This window comes from Elephas maximus, chromosome 21 (assembly GCF_024166365.1).
Source record: "Elephas maximus indicus isolate mEleMax1 chromosome 21, mEleMax1 primary haplotype, whole genome shotgun sequence".
Lineage (NCBI taxonomy): Eukaryota > Metazoa > Chordata > Mammalia > Proboscidea > Elephantidae > Elephas > Elephas maximus.
In genome coordinates this window covers 57,962,179-57,979,429 of record NC_064839.1, presented here as the reverse complement: position 1 = coordinate 57,979,429, position 17,251 = coordinate 57,962,179, and positions in this window count along the sequence as shown.

The following is a 17,251-nucleotide window of genomic DNA, read 5'->3' as shown; positions in this document are numbered from 1 at the left end:
CTTTTTAATTCATTTTTTTCTGCTGTCTCATGTTTTAAACTAACATTTTAAATATACCATTTATATCTCCTTTATGGATTTATTATTTATTTCGTCTTATGAATTTTCAAAGGTTGCCCTAGGGTTTGCTATATCTGTTTTAACATAAAATGACTCTACCCTCTCATAGGGAATGTGAGGATATTTAAAAAATTTATATTCCCAATTCCTTCTCCCTATCCTTTTTTCTTTTGCTTTGTTCCATTCACTTTTACATAACCTATATACATACAATTCATATATATTGTTATTGCTATGAGTCTTGTGACATTGTCTCACAGCTTTTGGAGGTACTGTTATGTTTTCCTCATTCTATTTTTCAGTTTGCAATGTAGTATAGGTAATTTCTATTGATCTTTTTTTCAAATTCTCTATTTTTTGACATCTGTGTCAAGTCAATTAGCAGCTTATTGGAGGCATTCTTCATTTCTGTTACTGTGGTGTTTTTCAACCTTTCTGACATTTCTATTTGTTTCTTATAGTTTCCATCATTCCCCTGAAGTTGCCTATGTGATTCTGCCATAAGTATATGTTTTTTTCAGAGCTTTTAACATATAAATCATAACTATTTTCAATCTCCTGTTTAATTTCATTAATCAAATATCTTTTCACACAGAGTCTCTCTTCCCTCTGTGTAGTCTTGTGTCTATCCTGGTCTTTGCATAACTGAGAAGTGGTTAGGATTAGGATCCAGCCAACACTCCTATGGCTTAGTTAACCTAAAGAAAAATCACAGGTATAAGGCTATGAATTCAACACATATTTTGGTTGAACATAATTTAGTCTATAACATATTATTTTCTCAAGGTGCCTGAGAACAGGATGATACTTCCTCACCCAGGCTACTTCAGAAGTCCTGGTTACCAAATTTACACAGTCCAAACCATGTAGACGCTGTAGGTGCCCAGGGGAAAGGAGCGTTGTTGTTGTCAGGTGCCGTCGAGTCGGTTCCAACTCATAGTGACCCAATGCGCAACAGAAAGAAACACTGCCCTGTCCTGCCCCACACTTACAATCGTTGTTATGCTTGAGCTCATTGTTGCAGCCACTGTGTCAGCCCACCTTGTTGAGGGTTTTTCTCTTTTCCGCTGACCCTGTACTCTGCCAAACATGCTGTCCTTCTCCAGGAACTGATCCCTCCTGACAACATGTCCAAAGTATGTAAGATGCAGTCTCGCCATCCTTGCCTCTAAGGAGCATTCTGGCCACACTTCTTCCAAGACAGATTTGTTCGTTCTTTTGGCAGTCCATGGTATATTCAATATTCTTCACCAACACCACAATTCAAAGGTGTCAACTCTTCTTCTGTCTTCCTTATCCATTGTCCAGCTTTCATATGCATATGAGGCGATTGAAAATACCATGGCTTGCGTCAGGCGCACCTGTAGTCTTCAGGGTGACATCTTTGCTCTTCAACACTTTGAAGAAGTCCTTTGCAGCAGATTTACTGCTGCTTCCATGGCTGTTGATTGTGGATCCAAGTAAAATGAAATCCTTCACAACTTCAATTTTTTTTCCATTTATCATGATGTTCCTCATTGGTCCAGTTGTGAGGATTTTTGTTTTCTTGATGTTGAGGTGCAATCCATACTGAAGGCTGTGGTCTTTGATCTTCATTAGTAAGTGCTTCAAGTCCTCTTCACTTTCAGCAAGCAAGGTTGTGTTATCTGCATAACGTAGGGTGTTAATGAGTCTTCCTCCAATCCTGATGCCCTGTTCTTCATATAGCCAAGCTTCTCGTATTATTTGTTCAGCATACAGATTAAATAGGTATGGTGAAAGAATACAACCCTGACGCACAACTTTCCTGACTTTAAACAAATCAGTATCCCTTTGTTCTGTCTGAACAACTGCCTCTTGATCTATATAAAGGTTCTTCATGAGCACAATTAAGTGGTCTGGAATTACCATTCTTTGCAATGTTATTCACAGTTTGTTATGATCTACACAGTCGAATGCCTTTGCATAGTCAATAAAACACCGGTAAACATCCTTCTGGTATTCTCTGCTTTCAGCCAGGATCCATCTGACATCAGCAATGATATCCCTGGTTCCACGTCCTCTTCTGAAACCAGCCTGAATTTCTGGCAGTTCCCTGTTGATATACTTCCGCAGCCATTTTTTAATATCTTCAGCAAAATTTTTCTTGAGTGTAATATTAATGATATTGTTCTACAATTTCCACATTCAGTTGAATCACCTTTCTTGGGAATAGGCATAAATATGGGTCTCTTCCAGTCAGTTGGCCAGGAAGCTGTCTTCCATATTTCTTGGCATAGACGAGTGAGCACCTCCAGCACTGCATCTGTTTGTTGAAACATCTCAACTGATATTCCATCAATTCCTGGAGCCTTGTTTTTCGCCAATGTCTTCAAAGCAGCTTGGACTTCTTCCTTTAGTACCATCAGTTCCTGATCATATGCCACTTCCTGAAATGGTTGAATATCGACTAATTCTTTTTGGTATAATGACTCTGGGTATTCCTTCCATCTTCTTTGGATGCTCCGGCGTCATTTAATATTTTCCCCATGGAATCCTTCACTATTGCAACTTGAGGCTTGAATTTTTTCTTCAGTTCTTTCAGCTTGAGAAATGCCGAGTGTGTTCTTCCCTTTTGTCTTTCCATCCTGGCATGGCCATAGGTGTAGTGTTAAGCTGTCTCGCTTTGTTCTCCATATTCTCTGCAGCCAGCAAGACCAGGGCTATGTACTTAATTTAAGACACTGTAAATAAATAAATTATGATTCTACTGCATAATGTGATATCCTAGCCACTACCTCACACACATACACACACACACACACACGCAGACATAGAAACACCTTTAGTGCATTGAGGTCCTTATCCATCTGAAGTTAACATAGTCTTTTTTTCTGTAAGGCACTTTAGTATCCCAACCTGGACTCTCATTTGTAGACAAGGACCACGTGGGTTTACTTTGTTCCTTAATACATGGTTTCCTGCTTTTTACCTGACGTGCACTTAAATATTGAATGTGTCATACAAAGACACATGAGCTTGTGACATTCTTCATATCGGCAGTATGAAAACCACCTGGATTAAATAAATTACACTTTTAAAATAAATCTTAAAGCAAAATTATCCCCTGAAATTTTTTTAAACCAAACAATAGCTTAATTAAGAAAGAATGCCTGCCTCGCGCGTCATGCTCTTTTGAGAGATTATCTGTACATGATCAATTTTCCAACAAGTATACACATTAGATGAGAACCTCATGTGGCATTGATTTTACGTTAATGGTAAAGGAATATTTTTAGAGAAGGATAGGGAGAATAGCTTCACAACTTGAAGAAAGTGAAAATGTCACTGAATTGTACATGTAGAGATTGTTCATATGGTGTATGTTTTGCTATGTATATTTTACACAAAATAATAAATTATTGTAATAAAATGTGTGAAGTGTAATTACAGAAGGAATAACATAGTGTAAGATTAGATAAGTGGTGAATATCTTGTGAGTAGACTAGTTCATGTGAACATTTGGAGTTTTGGACCAACTGAACTCCATTTATGCCTGTGCCAACTGTTAGTGCTACAGAGAGGAGCAAGTGTTTTAACTGCCCTGAGCATAGCTTTGGTTTTCCTGTGTGTATAAAGAAGACATCATATAATACTAACTTTACTAAACTGTCGAGAAAATTAAGTACAGTAACGATGTAACCTGCTTGCCATTTTCATGCAGACAGATAGGCTTAAAAGAAGTCTGCTGTTAAAATTTTTTCCACACCTACTTCTCCCACCATCTATCCTTGTGAATTTCTCTGTCCCAAGGGACCTCTCCATACATGCCATTTACAGCGAACAGTCCTCTACAGGAAAAGAAACATGCAAACAGGGTCCTGCTCTCTTCTGTTAAAACTCTCACAGAACATATCCCTCCAGCCCTGGGAAAGAGATCCCAGGCCCAGCTGCTCTGCTGATCCCAAGTATCCATGAAGTCAGTGGCCACAATATGAAGTTTAAAGTGATCTGGGGGTTCCTTTTCATCCTTCTACAAGGTTATTGTTAGAGATATAGGAAATGGACACATACTTGTGTGTCCATATGTGTGGAGAGAGAAAGTCTCCTGTCTTTTTGCAAGTATCTTGTGTGATGTGAGACTGGTTGAGTTTGCAGGAGACCTGAGAGAACCTGAAGGTTGAGAATCTCCTGTGAAAACTCTGGTTTTACATTTAGTAGCTGTCTTAGCCTGGGTTCTCTAGAGAAGCAAAACCAGTAAAGTGTATAAATATGTATATAGATAGATTTATATTGAGGAAATGGTTCAGATGGTTTTACAGGCTGGGATGTCCCAAGTCTGTGGGCCATCATAGAGGCTCCTAATGATTCACGTACCCGCAGGGCTGGAGAAAGCAATATTGGCAGGTCAGAGAGCAGGGCTCTTGTTCACTGGCTGTAAAGATCAATAAATCCCAAGATCGGAAGGCAAGACTGCAGATAGCTCAAGTCCCAAGAACCGGAGGTCAGAAGAATAGTAGTCAGCTGCAGGATTGAGCAGGAGGAAAAAGCCCATGATCTTTGCCAAAAAGTCCACTTATATTTGATGCAGGCCACATGCCCAAGGAAATTCCCTTTCAACTGATTGACAACTCACAATAGATCCCATCATGGAGGTGATCACAACATCATACAACTGCCAATTGTGCCCTAGTTGAGTTGACACACAACCTTAACCACCACAGCACTCATGGTATGTACTGTTCCAAGGAAAGAGGTGGAGTATCTGGCTGGTATATGGTATGATGGGAGTTACACACACTATGCAGACTCAGTGAGTGGCCGGTTCACCATCTCCAGGGACAACTCCAAGAACACTCTGCAAATGGACATCATAACAACTAAGGATATGGCCATTTGTTACTGTGAGGGACCTATAGTGAGGGGAAGTCAATGTGACCCCAGACACACACTCCCTGCAAGGATGGGGCTGATCAGTAGGGGGCATTCAGTACCCATCAGCTCCTCAGCCAGGTGAAGAAAGAGACTGGTGAGGGATGTTTCTTGTGTCATTTGAGTTTCCTTTCAGGGTCTGAGTTTAGTCTTCATTCCAACAAACACTTGTTCTGACACTGTGATCTGTGTCCCTGAGGCACCATGAAAGTCCAGTTGCCAGAGAGTACAGTGAACAGTTTTGACATCTGCTAACTAAAATGGATCAAAGAGGAGCCTGGCACGGGGGTGCAGTTGGTGCTCAGCTATAACAGCTGTGCTGACCACAAATGTAGCTCAACTATCTATGGCCAGGACACCTGGAAAGAGAGTTTCAGGTACCATTTCTGATCAGCAGCCTGTATGCTTAGGTCCAGAGATGATTTTGCCCTGTGAGACCCTCAGTGGTGGAAAGACAGTGGGAGTCCAGAAAACATTCACCTGAAAGTGGTGGGAGGCTGCAAGCAGGAGCCCTCAGGACACAATGAGCCCAGATCCCACCCGGGGCAGATTCAGGGGAGGATAGTGGGGCTTCCTGTCACTGTCAGGAATTTCTTCTATTTCCACAAATAACAACAACCAGAGAAAACATTTCACCTTCAATGTTAAATTCCAGAATTTGGCAAGAATCTTCACACTGTGTGCTGGAGTCTCCATGAATTTTAAGCCTTTTCCAGAAAATCATGAGATTCCTGTTGATGTGCTTCCACCTTGTAGTCACTTCACGCCATGAGTATCTCGGAGATTTCCACAATGAGATGACCTGGATGAGGTATCTGATATTTGACAATGATTTTTTTTTCTTTCCCCAGATGTCATGTCCAGGTGCAGCTATAGGAGTCAGGCTCAGAACTGTTGAGGCCCTCATACTAGTATTCCTTCACCTGAGCTGTCTCTGGATTTTCCATCACAACCAGTGTTCACTGCTGGCACTGAATCCACCAGTCGTCACGGAAGGGACTAAAGTGAATGAATATCGATATATACTAGTGGCATATAGGGTTTCTCTGCATTGGAATCAATGTGACAGCAATGGGATTTTTTGTTTTGAGTGGCAGAAAAGCATATAACTGTCCCTCCACATTTGACCCTTCATCTTCTAAGACATGTCTAAGAAACAGGTCTTCTTACATCTGAGTTCCGTAATGGCAAAGGACATGACCATGTGTGAGTCACAGTGAGAAGACAGGGGGAGCCTAGACGCAAACCTAGACTACAGGGAGGAAGGGATGGTGCTGTGCTTCAGGAGGTGTTAGGGATCCACCAAGCAAGATAATCTCAATAAAAGGAGTAGGTGCAGAGAGCGGCTGATGAGGGTCTTCCTTTTGGGATCAGGGGTTTCCTTCCCTCTCCTAGCTCTCAGTGATTTCCTTTCTTTTTCAATGCTCTGCTGCCACCAAGTCCCCCCCCCCTTTTCTCACATTCTCACTGTAGTCAACGAAGAGGAAGTACCATCCTCCATTGCATGAGATGGTCTTAGCCAGAAGGAACTTCTCCTCCAGTTTCCTCCATGACCCTGTCTTCCTGTTGAGAAGCAGACATAATGAGGATTCTCACCATCCCTGTGACTGGGAAGCATTTCTCACACTGAGAAACAGCCATAGGACATAATCCTGGATTCAGTGACATAGGATGTCAGGGGGCGGACTTCAGCAGGATTTCCCAAGGGGACCTGCTTCCTGGGCAGGGACTTTCCCTGTGGCAATAGTGAACTCATGCCTTCTCCAATTCATTTCGAGGGCAGCAGAATTTCCAAGAATCATGAATATTATTCTCCCCATATTAATGGAAAGTATGTTCACTTAATTCAATATCCTCCATTAGAGACTCAGAAAGAGAGGAATGACACATCTAGGACAAATTAACTGTGTACAAAGACCTGGTTACTAATCCAACATATTGGTGAACTAAGGACTTTTCACTAAATCTCTATGTTCATGGTCTTGATGGTTTATGTTGCTCAAAGTTCTCCTTCACATTGATAGTCTACAGGCTCAGAAATTTAATGGAGAAGCTCAGCTTCTGGCAAAACTGAGAACTAGGGGATTGGTCGTCTTTGCAACAACTCTAGTAATGATTACTATCTATGCAGAAATCTTTAATCTGTGTTAAAAAAAAAAACAACTAATTAACAGAAAACAAAAAGGACTTTAGGTTGATATGAAGATATTCCCCTCTACAGTAACCCTTGAATATACATGGTTGTAAAGGTGTTCCAGGTGAAGAGATATTCACCCAAGTTAACAAGTCTTTCAGTCATTTCGGTGTATGACAAACATTACTTTAGATTCAGTTTTGTCTGAATTCGATGTTTTTGATCCATTTAGTAACTATCTCAACACTGCGGACCATCTAATGTTTAAACATGAGCTAATAGAGGTGTGAAATGAATCAGAATATGTATGTGACCATTCAGGGAGTCCTGGACTTGTGGTAACTATTTGATAGTAATTGATCTGTTTATCCATTTATTCATCTATCTGTCTATCTATGTATCTATGTATTGTATGTACGTATGTATCTATCCATCTATCTGTCCTTGGAAGAAGAGGTGCATTGACTTTATTCCCAGAAGTGTCCTTGATCCTTTGTTGCATCTGGCTCCCTGATCTGAATATGTCTTGGTGTGGATTAAGAGGATTCTGGGCTTGGTGAAGTGAACACCCTAGAAAGAGGAGTGTATTCTCCAGAAGCAACATCCAGCATCTTTTATCCTGTGAGAACTTTAAAAAGCAGACCTCCCAACGCCCTTTTTCTTTGCATGCAAATGCGCATCCTGCATGCAAATCCTACTTAAGCAGCCAGAAGAAATCACAGCACACATTTACTTAAATTCAGTTTCTTCTTCATCTAGGAGAATATTTTCTGGGAGTCATGGACTTCATCCACAATAAGATGAAACACATGTGGGTTTTCCTCCTTCTGGTAACAGCTCTCAGAGGTGAGTGTCTAAGGGACTCAGACATGAATGTCTGGGAATGCTGTATCTGAACTCATGACTCACTGAGTTTCTCCTTGTTTCCAGGTACCTTGTCCCAAGTGAAGCTTCAGGAGTCAGGCCCAGGACTGGTGAAGCCCTCGCAGACCCTGTCCCTCACCTGTGCTGTCTCTGGATTCTCTTTAACAAGCTATGGTGTAGGCTGGGTCCGCCAGGCTCCAGGAAAGGGGCTAGAGTGGGTTGGTGTTATATGGTATAATAGGAACACAAATTATAACCCAACTCTCAAGTCCCGACTCAGCATCACCAGGGACACTTCTAAGAGCCAAGTTTACTTAAAACTGACCTCCGTGAATCTTGAGGACACGGCCATGTATTACTGTGCAAGAGACACAGTGAGGGGAAGTCAGGGTGAGCCCAGACACAAACTGCCCTGCAGGAGGCCAAGAGGGAAGTGATTTCTAGGGGGTGTTCAGAACTCACTAAGCTTAGTGGCCCATCTTATCAGTAGATTCAGGAGAAGGAAGTGGGAAGGACTTCCTCTCAGAAGCTGTGGTTTCTCCACCTGGTCAGCACCTCTCTAGGAATCCCCTTGCACAGTGATTCTAGGGAAACTTCATGTGTATGAACATGACTGCTTTTCACAGGGATGAGTTTTGTCTGTCTTTCTCCATCTGTCCCAGGACAGGCTCTACAGTAATATTTCTTGATGAGATATCTATTTTCAGTTCAGGATAATAATTAGTGCAACTGCTTGCCAGGTCAAGAAACATTTAATGCAGGGAACTATTCTCATGCTGAACCTCAAACCTACCTCTCACCCTCAGATTGATTTCCAATCCTTTCATTCGTATGAATACTCTTCAATCCAGGTTGACAACATGCCTTTCACTTAGAATGACTTGGGTAAGTAATTGTATAATATTGTATATGTCTATATCTCCACACCCCCCCAAAAAAAACTCGTTGATATCTAGTTGATTCTGACATATAGCAATCTTGTAGGACAGAATATAAGTACCGCATAGGGTTTCCAAGGACTGCCTGGTGGTTTCAAACTGCCGACCTTTTTGGTTAGCAGCTGTAGCTCTCAATCACTATGCCACCAGGGGTTTCCATGTCTATATTAGCATCCATATATTACAGGACAATTTTGCTCCCAGAGACATTTGGCAATTCTTGGAGTCACTTTTAGTTTTCACAACCGGCGGCAGGTATTTCTGGGACTAGAATTAGAGTCCAGAAGTGCTGCTACATGCAATACTCAGGACTTCTTCCCACCGGAAATAATTATATGGCCCAAAATGGTGATAGTGCTGATGTTGAAGTACTCTAGTATAACGCCTTAAACCTGACCAGCATCAATAGATATGTACATCTACAGAAAGTAAATGTAAATTATACTTAGGTAAACCTGAATCAAGGAGCCCTGGCTACTCAATGGTTAAGTGTTCAACTACTAACCAAAAGGCTGGTAGTTTGAAATCACCCAGCAGCTCCATGGGAGGAAAGACCTGGTGATCTGCTCCCATAAAGATGGAAACCGAGAAAACCCTATGGGGAGCTCTACCCTGTCATGCAGGATCACTATGAGTTGGAATTAACTAACCTAACAACAAGCCTGGACCAAAACAAACTAGTACACTTAAAGTTCTGCAAATATATAGACACTTAGTCAATATATTTATAGCTTTACCAGTACACACACCCCTATGTGCTGTAGCCTGAAATCTAGCCAGGGAAAGCCTTCGGTTTATTTTAATTTTTTTTTCTGTCTGTAAAATGACTTTTTTTTTTTTTTAACATGTAGAAGTGTCTTATCACTTTTATGAAACAAGGAAAGAGTTAGTAAAACCAGGAAAGTAAGGAATAATTTAAAATAGAAGATAATTTGTCTGATTACTTATTAAATGTATGAATAATCCACTGATGGTATGGTTGTTGGTAGTTGCCATCAATTTCATTTTTGACTAGTGAGAAGCCCATGTGATCAAGTAGAACTGTTCCATAGATTTTTCTAGGAGGTAATCTTTATGGGAACATATGGCCAGGTATTTCTCTTGCACGGCAGCTGGGTGGGCTTGAATGGCAAACTTTTGTTTGGCAGCCAAGCACTTAACTGTTGTGCCACCAGGGCTCCTTTGAATTTATTAATAAGAGAGTATGCTACTGTAAGAATAGGGAATATTATGACACAGAGCCTAGAAGTATGCATAATTTTAAATACAAATTTTATATTTGGAAACAAAATTTCATGGCATTTATGTTCAGTTGCACCATTGTTGTCATCAGGTGCTACTGGGGCAGCACCAACTCATAGCGACCCTATTTACAAAAGAACAAAACATTGTTTAGTCCTGCACCATCCTCAAAATTGTTGCTATGTATGAGATCATTGTTGGAGGCACAGTGTCAATCTGTCTCATTGAGGGTCTTCCTCTTTTTCCTTGACCCTCTACTTTACCAAGCATAATGTCCTTCTCCAGGAACTGGTACCTCCTGATAACATGTCCAAAGTATGCGAGATGAAGTCTTGCCATCCTTGCATCTAAAGAGCGTTCTGGCTATAGTTCTTCCAAGACAGATTTGTCATTCTTCTGAAAGTCTGTGGTATAATCAATATTCTTCACCAACACCATAATTCAAATGCATCAATTCCTCTTTGGTCTTCCTTATTCATCTTCCAACTTGTCATGTATAGGAGTCGATTGAAAATGCCTTGGCTTGGGTCAGGAGCACCTTACCTTAAGGTGATAGCTTTGCTTTTTAAACCTTTAAAGAGGTCTTTTGTAGCAGATTTGTCAAATGCAATAGGTTTTTGATTTCTTGACTACTGTTTCCATAGACATTAGTTGTGGACCCCAGTTAGAAGAAAATCTTCACAAATTCAGTATTTTTTATGTTTATTATGACGCTGATTATTGGTCCAGTGTGAGGATTTTTTTTTTTTCTTTATGTGGATGTGCAATCCATACTGAAGGCTTCAGTCTTTGAACTTCAACGTTAAGTGCTTCAAGTCCTCTTCACTTTCAGAGAGCAAACTGGTGTCATTTGTACATTGAAGATTGTTAATAAGTCTTTCTCTAATTCTGGTAGCACATTTTCTTCATATAATACACCTTCTCAGATTATTTGTTCAACATACAGATTGAATAAATACAGTGAAAGGATAACACCCTGACACACACATTTCCTGATTTTAAAACTCTCAGGATCCCTTCGTTCTGTTTGAATGACTCCCTTTTAGTCTATGTGCAGGTTCTGTATGAGCACAATTAAGTGTTTTGGAATTCCCATTCTTCACAGTTATCAATAACTCATTATGAGCCACGCTGTCAAATGCCTTTGCATAGTTAATAAAACACAGGTAAATATCTTTCTTGTATTCTTTGCTTTCAGCCAGAAACCAACAGGGAAGAAAACAATCAGCATTGTGTAGTACACATTAGTTGTATTAAACATATTTGCTAGTTATTATTGGAATAGACAGACATGTACAAAGGAAAATAATCCACTAAATATTTGACAGGGTAAAAGAAAATGGAAGCAAAGAAAAAAACACTGATATTTTGATTGCTTTTATTGCAATGCAGTGGAATGCTCTATAAAATGCAGTTACATCAAATACATTGATTAAAAAAAATACGTTGTCATCAAATCAAATCTGACTCATAGAGACCCTATATGCAAAAGCCAGAACCTGTGTAAGGTGCTAACCTGTCACAGGAGGAAAAGTCGCTGGGTGTTTATGAGGAAGGATTCTCAATAGAGAGTGATAGAAAAGTGGTAAGAACCCTGTCCAAGGCAAAACAAAACTTGCAAGACCCAGAAAATAAATAAATGAATGAATGAATAAATAAACAAATAAATAAAAGCTGTCTCATCGAATTCTGGCACTCACAGATTACACAATGTATATGTGTTTTGTGTATTTATGTATATTTATTCATATATTTATAAATATAAGTTGAATATGCTTATTTTCTTCTACTTCTATTATTCAGAGAGGGAAGAGTATTGGCATATCCAAATGCAATGAAAATTTTTCTTTTTCTTTTTTCAGTTCATCTAGGTAGGCCTGTTTACCTTTTTTCCTTTTTTTTTTTTTAACTTTTATTAAGCTTCAAGTGAACGTTTACAAATCCAATCAGTCTGTCACATATAAGTTTACATACATCTTACTCCGTACTCCCACTTGCTCTCCCCCTTTTGAGTCAGCCTTTTCAGTCTCTCCTTTCGTGAGAATTTTACCGGTTTCCCTCTCTCTCTATCCTCCCATTCCCCCTCCAGACAAGAGTTGCCAACACAATCTCGAGTGTCCACCTGATATAATTAGCTCACTCTTCATCAGCATCTCTCTACCACCCGCTGACCAGTCCCTTTCATGTCTGAGGGTTTGTCTTCGGGGATGGTTCCTGTCCAGTGCCAACAGAAGGTCTGGGGAGCATGGCCGCCGGGATTCCTCTAGTCTCAGTCAGACCATGAAGTTTGGTCTTTTTATGAAAATTTGGGGTCTGCATCCCATTGATCTCCTGCTCCCTCAGGGGTCCTCTGCTGTGCTCCCTGTCAGGGCAGTCATCGATTGTGGCCGGGCACCAACTAGTTTTTCTGGTCTCAGGGTGATGTAGGTCTCTGGTTCATGTGGCCCTTTCTGTCTCTTGGGCTCTTAGTTGTCGTGTGGCCTTGGTGTTCTTCATTTTCCTTTGCTCCAGGTGGGTTGAGACCAATTGATGCATCTTAGATGGCCGCTTGTTAGCATTTAAGACCCCAGACGCCACATTTCAAAGTGGGATGCAGAATGATTTCATAATAGAATTATTTTGCCAATTGACTTAGAAGTCCCCGCAAACCATGTTCCCCAGACCCCTGCCCCTGCTCCGCTGACCTTTGCAGCATTCATTTTATCCAGGAAACTTCTTTGTTTTTGGTCCAGTCCAATTGAGCTGACCTTCCATGTATTGAGTGTTGTCTTTCCCTTCACCTAAAGCAGTTCTTATCTACTGATTAAAAAATTATTCATTAAAAAACCCTCTCCCACCCTCCCTCCCTCCCCCCCTCGTAACCACAAAAGTATCTGTTCTTCTCAGGTTTACTATTTCTCAAGATCTTATAATAGTGGTCTTATACAATATTTGTCCTTTTGCTTCTGACTAATTTCACTCAGCATAATGCCTTCCAGGTTCCTCCATGTTATGAAATGTTTCAGAGATTCGTCACTGTTCTTTATTGATGCGTAGTATTCCATTGCGTGAATATACCACAATTTATTTACCCATTCATCCGTTGATGGACACCTTGGTTGCTTCCAACTTTTTGCTATTGTAAACAGAGCTGCAATAAACATGGGTGTGCATATATCTGTTTGTGTGAAGGCTCTTGTATCTCTAGGGTATATTCCGAGGAGTAGGATTTCTGGGTTGTATGGTAGTTCTATTTCTAACTGTTTAAGACAACGCCAGATAGATTTCCAAAGTGGTTGTACCATTTTACATTCCCACCAGCAGTGTATAAGAGTTCCAATTTCTCCGCAGCCTCTCTAACATTTATTATTTTGTGTTTTTTGGATTAATGCCAGCCTTGTTGGTGTGAGATGGAATCTCATCGTAGTTTTAATTTGCATTTCTCTAATGGCTAATGATCGAGAGCATTTTCTCCTGTATCTGTTGGCTGCCTGAATATCTTCTTTAGTGAAATGTGTGTTCCTATCCTTTGCCCACTTCTTGATTGGGTTGTTTGTCTTTTTGTGGTTGAGTTTTGACAGAATCATGTAGATTTTAGAGATCAGGCGCTGGTCAGAGATGTCATAGCTGAAAATTCTTTCCCAATCTGTAGGTGGTCTTTTTACTCTTTTGGTGAAGTCTTTAGATGAGCATAGATGTTTGATTTTTAGGAGCTCCCAGTTATCTGGTTTCTCTTCATCATTTTTGGTAATGTTTTGTATTCTGTTTATGCCTTGTATTAGGGCTTCTAAGGTTGTCCCTATTTTTTCTTCCATGATCTTTATCGTTTTAGTCTTTATGTTTAGGTCTTTGATCGACTTGGAGTTAGTTTTTGTGCATGGTGTAAGGTATGGGTCCTGTTTCATTTTTTTGCAAATGGATATCCAGTTATGCCAGCACTATTTGTTAAAAAGGCTATCTTTTCCCCAATTAACTGACTCTGGTCCTTTGTCAAATATCAGCTGCTCATACGTGGATGGATCTATATCTGGGTTCTCAATTCTGTTCCATTGGTCTATGTGCCTGTTGTTGTACCAGTACCAGGCTGTTTTGACTACTGTGGCTGTATAATAGGTTCTGAAATCAGGTAGAGTGAGACCTCCCACTTTCTTCTTCTTTTTCAGTAATGCTTTGCTTATCCGAGGCTTCTTTCCCTTCCATATGAAGTTGCTGATTTGTTTCTCCAACACATTAAAAAATGACATTGGAATTTGGATCAGAAGTGCATTGTATGTATAGATGGCTTTTGGTAGAATAAACATTTTTACTATGTTAAGTCTTCCTATCCATCAGCAAGGTATGTTTTTCCACTTAAGTATGTCCTTTTGAATTTCTTGTAGTAGAGCTTTGTAGTTTTCTTTGTATAGGTCTTTTACATCCTTGGTAAGATTTATTCCGAAGTATCTTATCTTCTTGGGGGCTACTGTGAATGGTATTGATTTGGTTATTTTCTCTTTGGTGTTCTTTTTGTTGATGTAGAGGAATCCAAGTGATTTTTGCATGTTTATTTTATAACCTGAGACTCTGCCAAACTCTTCTATTAGTTTCAGTAGTTTTCTGGAGGATTCCTTAGGGTTTTCTGTGTATATAATCATGTCATCTGCAAATAGTGATAACTTTACTTCCTCCTTGCCAATCCGGATACCTTTTATTTCTTTGTCTAGCCTAATTGCCCTGGCTAGGACTTCAAGTACGATGTTGAATAAGAGCGGTGATAAAGGGCATCCTTGTCCGGTTCCCGTTCTCAAGGGAAATGCTTTCAGATTCTCTCCATTTAGGGTGATATTGGCTGTTGGCTTTGCATAGATGCCCTTTATGCCTGTTTACCTTTTGAAAGCTTACAACTTTATTTTAATGTAATGCCTTCTTATACGTAATAATCATCTTTTATTTGAAAGGGTGTTCTGTCTGAAAACAATATTGGTACTCAATATTTTTTTGACTCTATTTCATGGTAAGTTGTTATTAGGTGCTGTCGAGTCAGTTCTAACTAATAACCACTCTATGTACAACAGAACGAAACACTGCCAGGTCCTGCACCATCCTCACTACTGTTGTTATGCTTGAGCCCATCATTGCAGTCATGGTGTTAGTCCATCTTGTTCAGAGTCTTCCTCTTTTTCTCTGACCCTCTAAATTATCAAGCATGATGTTCTTCTCCAGGGACTGATCCCTACTGATATAAAATGTCCAAAGTATGTGAGGCATAGTCTTAGCATCTTTGCTTCTAAGCAGCATTCTGGTTGTACTTCCTCCAAGACAGATTTGTTTGTCCTTTTGGCAGTCGATGGTGTATTCATTATTCTTCACCAACACCACAAGTCAGAGGCATCAATTCTTCTGTCTTCCTCATTCATTGTCCAGCTTTCGCATGCATATGAGGTGATTGAAAACACCATGACTTGGGTCAGGTATACCTTAGTTTTCAAGGTGCTTTTTAACACTTGAAAGAAGTCTTTTGTACCAGATTTGCCCAATGCAATGTGTTGTTTGATTTCTTGACTGCTGCTTCCACGCATGTTGATTGTGGATTTAAGTAAAATAAAATCCTTGAAAACTTCAATCTTTTCTTCATTTATCATGATGTTGCTTATTGGTCCACTTGTTAGAATTTTTGTTTTCTATGTATCCCCATGTATCTGTCATTTTTTTGTACTGTGGTGACTTTTATGTTTTATGCTATTCATAAGGTTTTTATTGGCCAATTTTTTCAGGAGTAGACTGCTAAGTACTTCTTGCTGTTCTCTTATCATGGAGGCTCTACTGAAATGTGTCTAGCATCCTGCTGGAAGATGAGTCCCTCAGGTTGGAAGAGCTGCAACCTCAAAGTAGAGAAAACCTAAATAACATGGATGGAGTGAAGACTCCAGGAATTGATAAAATGTCAACTGAGATATTGTAACAAACAGATGCAGCCCTGGAAGTTCTCATTCACTTATGCCAAGGAATTGGGTGACAGCTACCTGGCCAAATGACTGGAAAAGATCCATATTTATTCCTATTCCAAGTAAAAATGATCCAACCAAAGGAGGAAATTATCGTACAGTATACTTAACATCACACACAAGTAAAATTTTGCTGAAGGTAATTCAAAACTATACCGACTGGTAAATGCCAGAAATTCAAGTCAGGTTCAGAAGATGACATGAAACCAGGGATATCATTGCTGATGTCAGATGGATCCTGGCTGAAAGCAGAGAACACCAGAAAGATATTTACCTATGTTATATTGACTATACAAAGGCATTGAACTGTGTGGAACATAATAAATTATGGATAACATTGCAAAGAATGAGTAAATGGAAGATTTTTACCAACTTTTATAGTCTGAAATTGATCAAACATGAAATTAAGATGCATTGATAATTACTGGTGATTAGAATGTGAAAGTTGGCAACAAAGAAGAAGGATCAGTAGTAGGAAAATAGATCCTTGGTGATAGGAATGACACAAGAGAATGCATGATAGAATTTTGCAAGAGCAACGACATCATTACAAATGCGTTTTTTCAACAGCATAAATGCTGACTGTACACATGGACCAGACCAGATGGAACAAATACACAGGAATCACATCGACACCATCTGTGGAAAGAGTTAATGGAGACGCTCAATATTGTCAGTCAGACCAAGTCCAGGGGCCAACGGTGGAAGAAATCATCATTTGCTCATATGCAAGTACAAGTTGAAGCTGAAGACAATAAGAGAAAGTCCATGAGAACCAAAATATGACCTTAAGTATATCCTACATGAATTTAGAGACCCTCTCAAGAACAGATTTGATGGACTGAGCACTAATGATGGAATATCAGACAAGTTGTGAAATCACCAAAGGCATCATACGTGAAGAAAGCAAAAGGTTACTAAAAAGACAAGAAAGAAAGAAAAGACTGAAATGGATGGCAGGAGAGACTCTGAAACTGGTCCTGGATTGTAGAGTAGCTAAAATGAAACGAAGAAATGATGAAGTAAAATAATTGAACAGAAGACTTCAAACAGCTGCCCCAGAAGGCAAAACAGAGTGTTATAATGAAATGTACAAAGACCTGGAGTTAGAAATCAAAAGAGAAGAACATGTTCCACATTTCTCAAGCTGAAAGAACTGA